A 13,826-nucleotide genomic window follows, 5' to 3' on the forward strand; every position below is an offset into this window, starting at 1 on the left:
CATATGAGAATGACTTTCCAGCAGCGACAGACAAGATTCAGAATGAAAAATTTCACTGCCAGCCAAGAAAAATTTGCAATAATTTTCTGTAATACAAGCAGACTTTTTTAGTACTTTTATTGCAGAAGCAATTCTAAATAACAGAGCTTGTCTTATAATAGCATTTCTATAATAATGGTGTTTTATAACAGAAGTGCTATTATTACAGAAATGGTATTATAATAGTAGCATTATTATTGTAGAGTCTTTTCCATAACAGGAGTGCTAAATAAGCCCGTTTGTATTATAGAAAATGATTGCAAACTTCTTCCATGGTGCTGAAAATGCCTAAGCCTTTATGTCTAATGTGATCCAGACTTCAAGAAGGATCATAAAAGTCTAAAAAAATCTTTCAGAAGGAATCTATACTGCAGACCACCTGAAGACACTGGCAAAGCTCAGCAAATGGTACACCTGTCACCAAATTTTAAGATCTAACTCAAATCCCATACCAAAAACGGTTCAATGGAGAAGATAACAGAACATATCTTTGGGAAGAGTAAAATATTTCCAGTGCTAGTTTAAATCACTAAAATGTTCAAATAGCATCTGAAGTGATAAAAAGATGTAATATTCAATAACAGTTATACAGCAAAAATACTCTGAAAGAAATCTTATGGCTATATCAACTATATTAATATAAATTTCACTCATTATTCAATAAAGTATATATTGCTTTGCCATATACTTAGGTAGCATTCATCTAAAGAATTTAACTGTATATATAGGAAATGAATAAGTAAATTTTAGTTTATAAAATTCAGCTTCTTTTTATTAAAGTTATCTGGTAATACTTCACTGTTGAGATTCTAGTGCAGTATAGAAGACAGAAAGAATTTAAGTTCCAAAGCTACTGACCTTTTTAACATTAAAATAAAATCCTATATACTTCTAGGTTGATACAATCAGATTATACCATCTGGTTAGGATGGAGTCTATGAAACAGAAAAGTAAGAAAATTCAATAAACTCATATCCTCTGCAGGCATTTTTACATTTTTTTAGACTGTCATGAAAGCTTTAGATGCGTGTTTGTATGAAATGAACTTATTTTATTATTGATTTCAGGCAGAAAGTATTTTTGTTGGACTTTTTTTTTTCAGCCTGCATTGCTATACTGAGTAGTTTTCTTTACAGCAATGGCACTAGCTCTTATTCACAAACAAAAATTTTCATGAGCTATCTTTTTTAAGATTGAAAGCTGATGTATGACACAGAAAGTTTAAAATGCATATATAATAAATCCTCCTAATATAATAAAATGAAAATAAAAATTAATGATTAGCTGTTTAAATTGAGTTGCCGACATACACATTCCAACATTTGGTGGGCATACAACCCATGCAGTCAACAGAGATTATTCATTCCAAAAAAAATGGCATAAGATTTGCAAAAATGGTTTTGAAAAAAAAAATCCAAAAAGTTAACCTTAACTCTGCTGCTTCCCCTGTGTTTACGATGATAATATTTAATCACAGGAGCAAATATTCTTATTGTCAAGTCCTTTGCCTCTGTCAGGGTTTAGCTCTGCACACACTGAAGCTGAGGATCACTCAGACAATCTGAAAGGTACATTGCAAATATTGCTCTTTCTCCAGAGCTCTGCAGAGTGTTGTCTCTCCTGACAGTCAGGTTTATTTCTCTCTCTCTGACTTTTAATTCTTCCCACTCACTAGTTAGTCAGTTTACCAGTGAAGTTCATCACACCCTGCTATTTCTTCTGTTGCTCTGTTTTATTTCCTGGTCTGCCTCATGTTTTTGTACCGGTTTCAATGTTAATGCACCAGCTATTTAACTTATTCAAATCACGGCAAAGTCCTGCCAGTTTCCTTATGTCAAAATACTACCAATGGTGAGGCATCAGTGGTGTCATTTTCAACAAGAAAAGTTTTAATTGATACCAGGTATGGCCTTCCAGTGTATCTTTTTTTCCTTTTTTTCTTTTTAATTTTATTATTATATTTTATTTTTGACATTGTGCAGGCTTTTCAGGGCATAAAATGTCTTTTTCATAGGAATGAATATATATTGATTTGGTAAGAGGTGGCAAAAAAAAAAAAATCAGAGCGAATACTAGAATACTAGACTGCTGCATTCTTCCTAAACAGCCTATTGGCAGCACCTTACACAGGGAAGTGTCTGAAGTACCCACTCATGCCATGCCCACTCTTGCCAATTCTATTTTGTTTTCCACAGCACCAAAATCATTTGTATTCTTTGCAGGCATCTACAATTATCCTGTAAAATAATGTTCTCAAATGTTTCATTTTGTTCAGGCAACTCTGTACGTACCTGCTACACTTGGCACATCCACTCCATGCCTAGTTTAAGCTTTATTATCTTCTCATAATTTTTAAATTCTTGACACACAAATTTATAAATCAGGAAGTGAAAGTAAATGCCTATGTATTTTTCACAGTCTGTTGATGTAATACTAACTAGCAAAACAATATGCTCTCCCTACCAGGCTTCCTATGCCCCATCAGCAAATCCGATTCAAAATGAGATCACGGTACAGTGACCTCATTCTGAATGTTACCTTATGCTTTTGGCAGCCCAGAAGAAAACACCCCTAGCTCTTGTGCTGTGTTTCGATCTCTTTGAATTTCTCCAGGGGTTTGAATATCTGCTGAAAAGCTCTCTGCAGCTCTGAATACACCAGAAGAGGAAAGTGAAGCAAATGCAGGGGGGCGAGGGGGTGGGGGGAGAGTGTGAAAAGTGGGGATTAGTTGATGAAAAAATGTCAAGCTGCCTGCAGTGGAGGCAAGAAGGGGTCGAGGGTAATAAAGCCAATTAGTGGAGCAAAGGATAAGAAGCCATATTTGAAATAAAGGAGTGATAATTTTAAGCAGCAAGGGAGAGATTAGAATACAGAAGTGCTAATGGTATGCAGTTTGGGAAGGAGATGGTAAAGTACTGGATTGAGAAAGACAAGATGAAACCACATACAAACCCTAGTATTTCTCCTAGATGTTTCAAATCAATGCTCTTATATTTCTGTACTAGCCTCCATGCTGACTGATGTACAGATTATACAGGTCTGATTCCTTTGCTTCCTTTGCTTGCAGTATGATTCTTGCACATATGAATGTTTCTTGCTCATTTCCAAACAACCTCTTTCCTTTGTCTTTTATAATAAACTGATCTACTAGAATTCCTCTTGTTGGTTAATGTCTTATTTTACATGGTCTTACAAATACTCAGTGTCAAATATTACTTTAAAATAACCCTGTTTTCTATTTTGAAGTACAACCTGTAATTACTCATTTTATTTTGTAGGCTATTTGCTGGTACGTTATCAACTTGTTTCTGTATTTTACACAGCTTGCTATTTGATAATAACTGCAGAAAGGGCACAATGCAAAATTTAGGCTTAATTTAGATTCTGCTTATATTATTCTATTTTTATATATATACGTATATATACACTTCAGTCACTAAATGTCCTGGCTTTGTTTTTTAACTGTTTAAGTGGTCTTAAAGAATGGAATATATTCAAAACATCCCAGTCCTGAGTGGTTACTAATGTAACTTTCACTTTCCACACTCTCACAAAATTCAACATTTTAATACCTAACAGTATTTTTATAGTTATTGGCCTTTACTCACACACCCGGAACAATATATTTGGAACTTAATATGATTTGCTTTCAATTTTGCTGTACTGTTACTCAGCTATAACTAGCTTGAATGCAAACAATCAAGCATTCAAAGCACACAGTATTTATCAATAGATATATACCAACGCTGAATGCTGCATTCCTAAAATTAAAACTCAGATTGAGTTCAGCAGGATCAACACTCACCCCATGAATCCAACACCCCATGCTCACAATAGAAGCAAACACAAGATTTGTCATTCTTTGCTGGGGAAGTCTAAAAAATTATCTCAAATTGACGTAACGTAAGAGGTGTTTTGAACAAATTGATCAGTTGGATAGTAATGAATCACCATGAGTCTGAAGTAACAACCTATAGTTTTAAAAGAGCTCACACATAAAATTGCTGGTCTATTAACTGTGGAATGTAAATGACCACTTAAATCTGCTTTGGTACAAAGAAAGGGGAGATGGCATATATAATAGCAATTCATTAAAATGTCTCTAGAGGTGATCTGGGAACTGAAGACTAGAAAGTCTGACTTCTTTTTCATACAAACTGGGAGAAATTAAAATGATGAATATGTTAGTAAACACCTGGAACACCAGAAAGCAGAGCTTTTGTAAAGAGAATCAATACCTCACATATCTATTAGAGGTCCTTGAGACATATGATTCAGGTGATCTCTTGGATATATATTCCTCACCAAAGGATTTAAAAAACAAACAGCAAAAAATGGGGAATAAAATAGAAGGTAATTTAAAGAATGAATTATTTATTTAAAGTCAGCAAACAATATTCAAAATGAATAGAGGACATCTAATCTTAAATTAAACCTAATCTTAAACATGGGGCAAATATTGAGGTAAAAAAACAATGGGATGACTCAACATTATTTCACATACCAAATCTTCTGCTGACTACAAATAGCTACAGAAAATGCACAGATTCACAATTCAGATTGGAAGATCATCTGCTCCTACTTAAAGCAGTACCATTTTGAAGTCAGATCAAGTTTGTCACAACCTTATCTGGCTGAATTTTTATTATCTCCAAGGATGACAGTTAGAGTCACAGAGTGGTTGAGGTTGGAAGGGGCCTCTGGAGATCATCTAGTCCAACGCCACTGCTCAGGCAGGGTCACCTAGGCCATGTTGCCCAGGATGGCATCCAGGCGGGTTTTGAATATCTCCAGAGAAGGAGACTCCACAACCTCTCTGGGCAACCTGTTCCAGTGCTCTCTCATGCCCACAGTAAAGAAGTTTCTCCTCATATTCAGACGAAACATCCTGTGTTTCAGTTTGTGCCCGCTGCCTCCTATTCTGTCACTGAGCACCACTGAAAAGAGTCTGGCCCCATCCTCTTGATACCCTCTCTTAAGATATTTACATACTTTGATATGATACCCACTCAGTCTTCTCCTCTCCAGGCTAAACCGGCCCAGGTCATAGAATCATAGAATCATAGAATATCCCGAGTTGGAAGGGACCCATAAGGATCATCAAGTCCAACTCCTGGCACCACACAGGTCTGCCCAAACGTTTAGACCAAGTAACTAAGTGCACAGTCCAATCTCTTCTTAAATTCAGACAGGCTTGGTGCAGTGACTACTTCACTGGGGAGCCTGTTCCAGTGTGCGACCACCCTCTCGGTGAAGAACCTCTTCCTGATGTCCAGCCTAAACTTCCCCTGCCTCAGCTTCACACCGTTCCCACGGGTGATAACAGAGAATAGGTCAGCTGCCTCTCCACTCCCTCTCGCGAGGAAGTTGTAAACTTCGATGAGGTCCCCCCTCAGCCTCCTCTTCTCCAGGCTGAACAGGCCCAGTGACCTCAGCCACTCCTCATATGTCTTCCCCTCTAGGCCCTTCACCATCTTCGTTGCCCTCCTCTGGACACTCTCCAACAGTTTCATGTCCTTTTTGTACTGCGGTGCCCAGAACTGCACACAGTACTCGAGGTGAGGCCGCACCAGCGCAGAGTAGAGCGGGACAATCACTTCCCTCGACTGACTAGCAATGGTCTCGCAGCCTTTCCTCATATGAGAGATGCTTCAATCCCCTAGTCATCTTTATAGCCCTCCTCTGGACTTCCTCCAGTAGTTCCATGTCCCTCTTGCACTGGTGAGCCCAGAACTGGACACAATACTCCAGGTGTGGCCTTACCAGGGCTGAGCAGAGGGGGAGGATCCCCTCACTGTTGACCTGCTGGAAACACTCTTACGAATGCAGCCCAGGATACTGTTGGCCTTCTTGGCCACAAGGGCACATTGCTGGCTCATGGTTAATTTGTTGTCCACCAAGTTTCCCAGATCCCTCTCCACAGAGCTGCTCTCCAGCAGGTCAGGCCCCAACCTGTACTGGTGCTTGGGGTTATTCCTTGCTAGGTGCAGGACCTTATACTTGCCTTTGTTGACCTTCATGAGGCTCCTCTCCTCCCAGCCATCCAGGTCCCTCTGACCGGCAGCACAGCCCACTGATGTATCAGCCACTCCTCCCAGCTTTGTGACATCAGCAAACTTCCCTTCAGCCAGGTCACTGATGATGAGGTTGGACAGGACTGGACCCAGTACAGACCCCAGGAGGACACCACTAGCTACAGGCCTCCAACTAGACTGCACCACTGAGCACAGCCCTCTGAGCTCTGCCATCCAGACAGCTCTCAGTCCACCACACTGCCCACTCATCTTACCCACACCTCCTGAGCTTACCGATGAGGATGTTATGGGAGAGAGTGTCAAAAGCCTTGCTGAATTCTTAGACAATATCCACTGCTCTCACCTCATCTACCCAGACAGTCATTCCACCACAGGAGGCTATCAGATTGGTTAAGCATGATTTCCCCTTGGTGAATCCATGCTGACTACTGATCACCTTCTTTTCTGCCACATGCTTAGAGATGACCAGCAGGATGAGCTGTTCCATCACCTTTCCAGGGATGGAGGTGAAGCTGAATGGCCTGTATGTTCCTGGGTCCTCCTTGCCCTTCTTGAAGACTGGAGTGACACTGGCTTTCTTCCACTCCTCAGGCGCATCTCCTCATGACCATTCAAAGCGGATGGAGAGTGGCCTAGCAATAACATCCACCAGTTCCCTCTGCACTTGTGGGTGCATCCTGTCGGGGCCCATGGATCTGTGGGTGTCAAGTTTGCATAAATGATCTCTAACCCAATCCTCCTCAACCAAGTGAAAATCTGCCTTTCTTCACACTTTCTGTCTCGTCTCCAGGGTCTGGGCTTCCTGAGGGCTGGCCTTAGCAGTAAAGACAGAGGCAAAAAAGGCAGTCAGTAACTCTGCTTTCTCTGTACCCTTTGTCACCAGGGCATCTACCCCATTCATCATCAGGCCCATATTTTCCCTAGTCTTCCTTTTGCTACTGACGTATTTGAAGAGGAAATTCCAAAATTTCCCCTTTGCAATCTGTTCCAGTATTTGATCACCCTTGACAGTTTAAATAAAAACAAATAAACAAAAACTTTTCACAGTTTAATTGTAATTTCCATTTTTGCAGCTCACTGTTTCTGATCTTTTAATTGTGTACCTCTGAGAGTCTGCCTCTGCCTACAATGTAATATCCCACTGTTCAAGTCATCTGTAAGGTCCAACCTGATCCTACTTTCCTTGAGGCCAAATAAACTCACTTTTCACAGATGCTTTTCTATATCATGAGTCCTATAACACAGTGTAAAGTTGGACATGGTACTCTAGGTGCAGCACCAGAAGTCCTCAACATAAAATAAATAAATAAATAAATAAATAAATAAATAAATAAACAAACAAACACTTTCCTCCACCGTTTTACTATATGGTTGACCTTCATTATTTCAAAGTTATCATGCTGACTCATATTCAACTTGTCCTTTCAGTCCATATTATTTATTATATTCTTATTTATTCTTATTCTGTTATATATTCATTATTCTGTCCGTACAGAATCATACTTGCTGAGGGTACGCTCTGCCTCATCATCTGGGTCATTTATGAAGGTTTTCAACAGTGTTGGTTCCACTATCAAACCCTGATGAACATTGCTAGGTATGCCACTAGTGACTTGCCTCCAGCTGGACTTTGTGCCACAGATCATAACTCTCTGGGCCTGGTAGTCCAGCCAGTTTTTAACCTGCATTACTGTGCACTTATCTAACTTGTACTTTGTCAGTTTGTCTCTGAGGAGACAGCGTCAAAAGCCTTACAAAAGATAGACATCAGTTGCTCATGCCTCATCCACCAAGCTAGTTAGGCAGTTCAGTTCCATGAACTGATAGCTGATAGCAGCAGTCATGCAGAAAGTAGAAAAATTAAAGGAAGGAATTTACGGTTAAAAAAAAAAAAAAGTCATAAAAGTATAGAAAGACAAGAAGAACATTCAAAGGAATGGCACTGCTTTTAAATGACAAAAAAATAGCAAACTAGGACTCAACATAGAGTGCATATTATATTGCATGGTAATATAATAGAAATCCAAAGTCATAAAAGGAGGGAAAAAAAGGAGGTTGGAATAACATATTAATTCTCACAAAACTAAAACTAAAAACACTCAGTGACATCATCAAACAGTAGCAGGTCTTTTTTGTGTTTTTGTTGTTGTTGTTGCTTGGGGGGTTATTTTTATTTTTATTTTTTAAAGTACTGCTTTCTACAATGCGTAACTATGCTGTGGAGCTGCAGTTTTCTTTTCTGAATTTCTAGAGGCCAAAAGTGTAAGTGGATTCCACAAAGGACTATATCAGTTGATGGAGCATAGGTACATTGGCAGTTATTAAACACAGCAGTCCAACTGCAACCTCTCATTCATGCAATCCATAAAGCACTGTTTGCTGGAAATACTAGCCTCAAAGCAATCTTGAACGTTCATGTTGTTTCTCTTAAGCATCCACTACCTAGTCTAGGTGTGCTTTTATATGACCTATTTCAACTATTCTTATGATGATTCCATGCTAACTAGACCTATGAACTACAGAGAAAATAAAAACAGAGTTCCAGTACTGTAACTTTGGTTTAATGACTATAACTGTCTGGTAGGGCTGTTTTCAGGGCTGCTATTCAGAATAAAATTGCCTGCCTTTACACAGTGAACCTAAAAGGGCACTTAGCCAAAAAAAAAAAAACAAAAAACAACCAAAAAAAAAACTACAGTACCCAGTAGAATGATTCAGCTTTGATGTTTTTATCAGAATAATTGTTCCAAGATGGTAACATTGAAAAAAAAAATCTTTACATCTCATAATTAATTAAAAAAAAAAAATTATAAGAGGTCCACAAGGACAAGATGTTAGCATAAATTCTAAGAATTTGATGTTATACAGATTTCTCCTGACATCAAGAATAATGGTGGATTTTTCCTTGCTCCCATAAAATTGATTTACAATCTAATATCCACATTTCATACTTTGGCTGCTGTAAGATAGTTCATGGAAAAGATCTTCTTTGGGTGTTTTTTCCAGGGCAGCTCATTCTTTTTGACAAGCAGACTCCAGCTACATTAAATTTATACTTCCTAGTTTTAGTGGAACTTGCAGTACCTCTCTCATCCAAATTTGCTATACAGTGTCTTCTGTACAGCTTCTTTACTTCATCTCCTAGGTGTCCTCCAGTGGAGGACATCTCCAGTATCAGTTCACATAGTTTCTTCTTCCTTTTTTTTATGAAAACTAGTTGTTTTCATTGTTCCTCTTATCTTCTATTTATGGCTAGGAGTTTCACCAGCCATCTGAATCTCCTACCAATTATTACTCCTCCACAGACCTAGAGAGAATGTAGTCTAGGAGTCAGCCAGCATGATGAATGTCCCACTAGAGGCATTAAGTGCATCCCACCCCTCACTCTCCCCACCCTCGAAGAAAAAAAGCACTATTGGCCCTTTTCTCTCCATCTGTAAAGTAAGCTGGTTCAGTTGCTGATGTCTGTGATTCCTCTCAAAGAAGTTATATACTCAGACACTATAAATCTCCTTTGTGGTTTTTTTTTTTCTTATATATTTAGTTTTTCCACATAGAACATCTCGCATTCTTTCAAAGTATATTTTTAAACCAGGGACCATTTTTCTTAATCATTAACGTTTATTTTACAGTGAGCTGCAACTTTGGAGTTGAAAAACTGATTGTATATTTTACGGTTTCCTTCAGCTTGGAAACCTAACAAAAAAACCTACTTGTTTTGTATTTCTGATATACATAAATATTTTCATTCACTATTATCCCCTATAAACATTCAAATGTTAGTAAAGACAGGAGTAACAGAGGTATCATAGAAATTTTATGAGGATTCCAACTATAACATCTACGCTGATGATATCAGTTAGTGCTTATTATTTATACTAGATGTAGCATGCATACATCAATACATTTTTCATGCATGTCTCATTTATTGTCAGATTCTTGCTACATATGTTACCACAACTTCTTAGAAATTCCAGTAAGCTACTCACGAAACATCGTCTTAATATCCTCTGATGGTAACAAGGAGAGAAGAGGTGACAAATCTTTTTTCACACTTGGGACAACAGGGCTTCTTGTACCTAAACCCCCAGCAAAGTTTCCCACATGTTAAGAAATTACACTTTCCTTGTCAAACTAGTCAGCAGGATTTCATGCAAGTATGAGATCATTATTTCAACAACTCTCATCCTGCAAAGGAATCTTTTTTATTGTCTGCATCTAGGCATTCTGTCTATAGATTAGTTGAACAAAAGAACTTGGCTCCTTACTTTGCAGGACATACCCCTCTGTCTCTTTTTAGGGCACAAAAGTCAGGGCTAGAGAAGGATCTGGGTCAACAAATCTGGTCAATGATAAATGTATGCAGTTTCATATTAAAAGAATACATTTCTGTTATAATTGTAGACAGTAATTCCTGAACAGTTGTTTCAGAAGTGTACATCTAATAATCACAAACCCAATAATTTCCATCTTAGATTTATTCAAAAATAGAAAAATGCAGCTTCTAAATTTTAAAACTTGACGTTTATTACTAAGTTTACAAGGCTAACTGGTTATGTGAGCACACGCTATACATTTATGGCCATATCTTACAATGCAAGAAAATTAAAAGGGAATGAAGCTGTAAATGAAAAGGCTGTTATAGATGGATGTCTTCTAAGTGATATATGCGATAGAAGTGATTAGCATTAACTGATCTTCTTGAAGAATGTACAAGTATAATTCATTATAATGGCTTAGAAGTGCAATTAGTGAACTATAGTGTAAATGACACTGCTGTTCATAGACCGACCCATAAGAGTAATTATATTTTGAAAACTACTTAGTGAAAAATTGATTGAATGGGTCCTATGGGCATAGATAATTGAGATAAAAATATGTAAACAAATGTCCATTAATAAGTTTTATGGCAAATTTATATATTTACCTGTTTAGCTATGCTGGAAATATATATAAGGAATTATAATTTTCTGGTGTTTCATTTTGAAGACACATTTAAATGAAAAATATATTGTATGCCTTTGCAAACAATACTATCTGATTATTCTTACATTTCATAGTAATTTTCCCCTCACTATGTCCTGATACTTCAAAAATAATGAGGTTCAGAAATCAAAACTCCACTATTCTCAAATGTTTAATTTCAAGAAGCTTCTAGATGTGTAGCTTGTGTGACACATGCTATGTCAGAACAAAACCTGCCTAGTGGTGGTTGCAAAGGTTCCTGGGGAAAATCTTCCTCTAGTCAAGAAAGAAAAACAATTGCATAGATTTTTTTTTTCTTTTAAAAGAATTTTTTTAGAAATCAGGTTGAGAGCTTGTGGGTAAAAATTAAGGACTGGACCGATAATGGACACCTTGTGGTTGGGGTCTACTACAGGCTGCCTGATCAAGGGGAGCCTGTGGGTGAGGACTTCCTGCTTCAGCTACAAGAAGCATTGCACTCACTGGCTCCCATCCTGATGGGGGATTTCAACCGCTCAGATGTCTCCTGGAAAAGCTACACAGGAGGCTGTAAGCAATCCAGGAGACTCCTGGAGTGCATGGAGGATAACTTCCTGGTCCAGGTATTAGACAAACCAACCAGAGAAGTGTTACTGGTGGTCACAAGTGCAGACGAGCTCTTTAAAGAGGTTATGACTGGAGGCAGTCTGGGCTGCAGTGACCACACCCTGGCTGAGTTCATGATCTCAAGGGATATGGGCCTGGCAAAGAGCAAAGTCAGGACCCCAACCTTTAGAAGAGTGAACTTCCAGCTGTGTAAAGACCTAGTGGTAAAGATCGCCTGGAAAACTGTCCTTAGGAAGAGGTACTGATCAGAACTGGCAACTCTTTTAGGACACTTTTCTTACAGCACAAAATTTGTAGAGCACAGAAACTCTACATCCCCGTGTGTAAGAAATCAAGCAGGGAAGGCAAGAAACCAACGTAGCCGAGCAAGGACCAGCTGGTCGAACTGAGGTGTCAGAAGGAAATGCACAGGCAGTGGAAGCAGGTACAGGTGGCCTGGGAAGAGTACAAGGATGCTGTCTGGATGTGCAGGGATGGGATCAGGAAAGCTAAGGTACAGATGGAACCGAGCTTGGCAAAGGATGCAAGGAATAACAAGAAGGGATTCTATAGGTACATTGCTCAGAACAGAAAGGCCAAGGAGAGTGTGCCCCCTTGATAAATGAGAAGGGAGAACTGTTAACAACAGACATGGAGAAAGCTGAAGTACTCAGCATCTTCTTTGCCTCAGTTTTCACTGCCAACCATACTTCCCATGTCTCTCAACTCCCTGAACATCTAGGCACGGGCTGGGCGAGCAAAGTCCCTCCCACTGTAAGCAAAGAGCAGGTCTGAGACCACCTGATGAAACTGAACAAGTACAAATCTCTGGGGCATGGATCCGATGACATGCATCCCAGGGTCCTGAGAGAACTGGCTGACATAGCTCCCAAGCCGCTCTCCATCATATTTCAAAAGTCACAGCAATCAGGCAAAGTCCTCGGTGACTGGAAAAAAGAGAAATATCACTCTGATTTTTAAAAAGGGTAGAAAAGAAGACCTGGGGAACTACAGACAGGTGAGCCTCACCTCTGTGCCTGGAAAGATCATGGAGCGGATCCTCCTGCAAGCAGCAATAAGGCACATGCAAGACAAGGAGATGATCCAAGACAGCCAGCATGGCTTCACCAAGGGCTATTCATGCCTGACCAATCTGACGGCCTTCTATGATGGAGTGACTGCATCAGTTGACATGGGAAGACTGACCGATGTCATCTACTTGGAATTCTGTAAGGCCTTTGACACAGTCTCACATGACATCCTGCTCTCTAAATAGGAGAGAGATGGATTTGAAAGGTGGACTATTTGGTAGATAAGGAATTGGCTGGATGGCTGCAGCCAGAGAGTTGTGTTCAACGGATCTATGGCCAGGTGGAGGCTGGAGATGAGTGGTGTCCCTCGGGAGTCTGTCTTGGGACAGGCTGCCCAAAGAAGTCGTGGATGACCCATCTCTGAAGGTGTTTAAGACCAGGTTGGATGGGGCCTTTGGCAACCTGGTCTAGTGGGTGGCATCCCTGCCGATGGTAGGGGGGGTCGGAACTAGACAATGTTTAAGGTGTCTCCCAACCCAAATCATTCTATGATTCTATGATCTATGATTCTTATATTCAAGCTTGAATGCAGAAATCTGAGTGCAGAAAAATCCAATGGAGTTCAGTGATGTACCCCAGCCATATGCCACAAAAATACATTTTGCCTACACTGCTGAGAAGCTTCCTGGGGACTGTTCTAAATAAATCATTACTGAAACCACACCTGATATTTATTTTTTTAATCACAGAATTTATATGTTTGATATGATAGTAATATAAATCATGTAGCATATTTTACAACATAGTAAGTTTTTACATGATTTGATTTTGTATATATTTACATTTAAGAACTTACTGATAATATCTTTTTGGCCTAATTCAGTTCTTTAATAAATGCTAATTTCTTCTTTTGTGAGATGCCCAAAAGGTTTTATTTGATATTGTGCTTTTTTGTTGTTGTTGTTGTTTAAAGTCTGTATTTTTTTAGAAGACTTTAGTGAATTAATAAATATGTTCAAATATTTGTTCATTCTAAAAAAATAAAAAATAAAATAATTGACTTTGCAAGAACAGAAAATACTGTAAGGTGTATTCTTTTCCATCAAGTTTATTTATCTAATTATTAGAAATACCATGTTTTCAGATACAACTTAGCTTGCTTACTTGATCG

The 13,826-nt window shown here is 38.9% G+C and overlaps 1 long non-coding RNA gene across 6 annotated transcripts in view; it reads right to left on the bottom strand.

The window, feature by feature from the left end:
• LOC125183127 (uncharacterized) overlaps positions 1-13,826 on the bottom strand; it is a 155,174-nt gene that overhangs the window by 41,051 nt on the left and 100,297 nt on the right. Inside the window, exon 1 of one of the 6 annotated variants that reach the window (XR_010830448.1) lies at positions 6,044-7,404. The exons of the other annotated variants lie outside the window; for them this stretch is intronic. This is a non-coding gene — a long non-coding RNA (uncharacterized lncRNA). Of the gene's footprint in view, positions 1-6,043; positions 7,405-13,826 lie in introns of those variants that run through there. 6 annotated transcript variants of the gene reach the window in all.

The sequence above is a fragment of the Anser cygnoides genome, chromosome 3 (genome assembly GCF_040182565.1).
Source record: "Anser cygnoides isolate HZ-2024a breed goose chromosome 3, Taihu_goose_T2T_genome, whole genome shotgun sequence".
NCBI classification, from domain to species: Eukaryota; Metazoa; Chordata; class Aves; order Anseriformes; family Anatidae; genus Anser; species Anser cygnoides.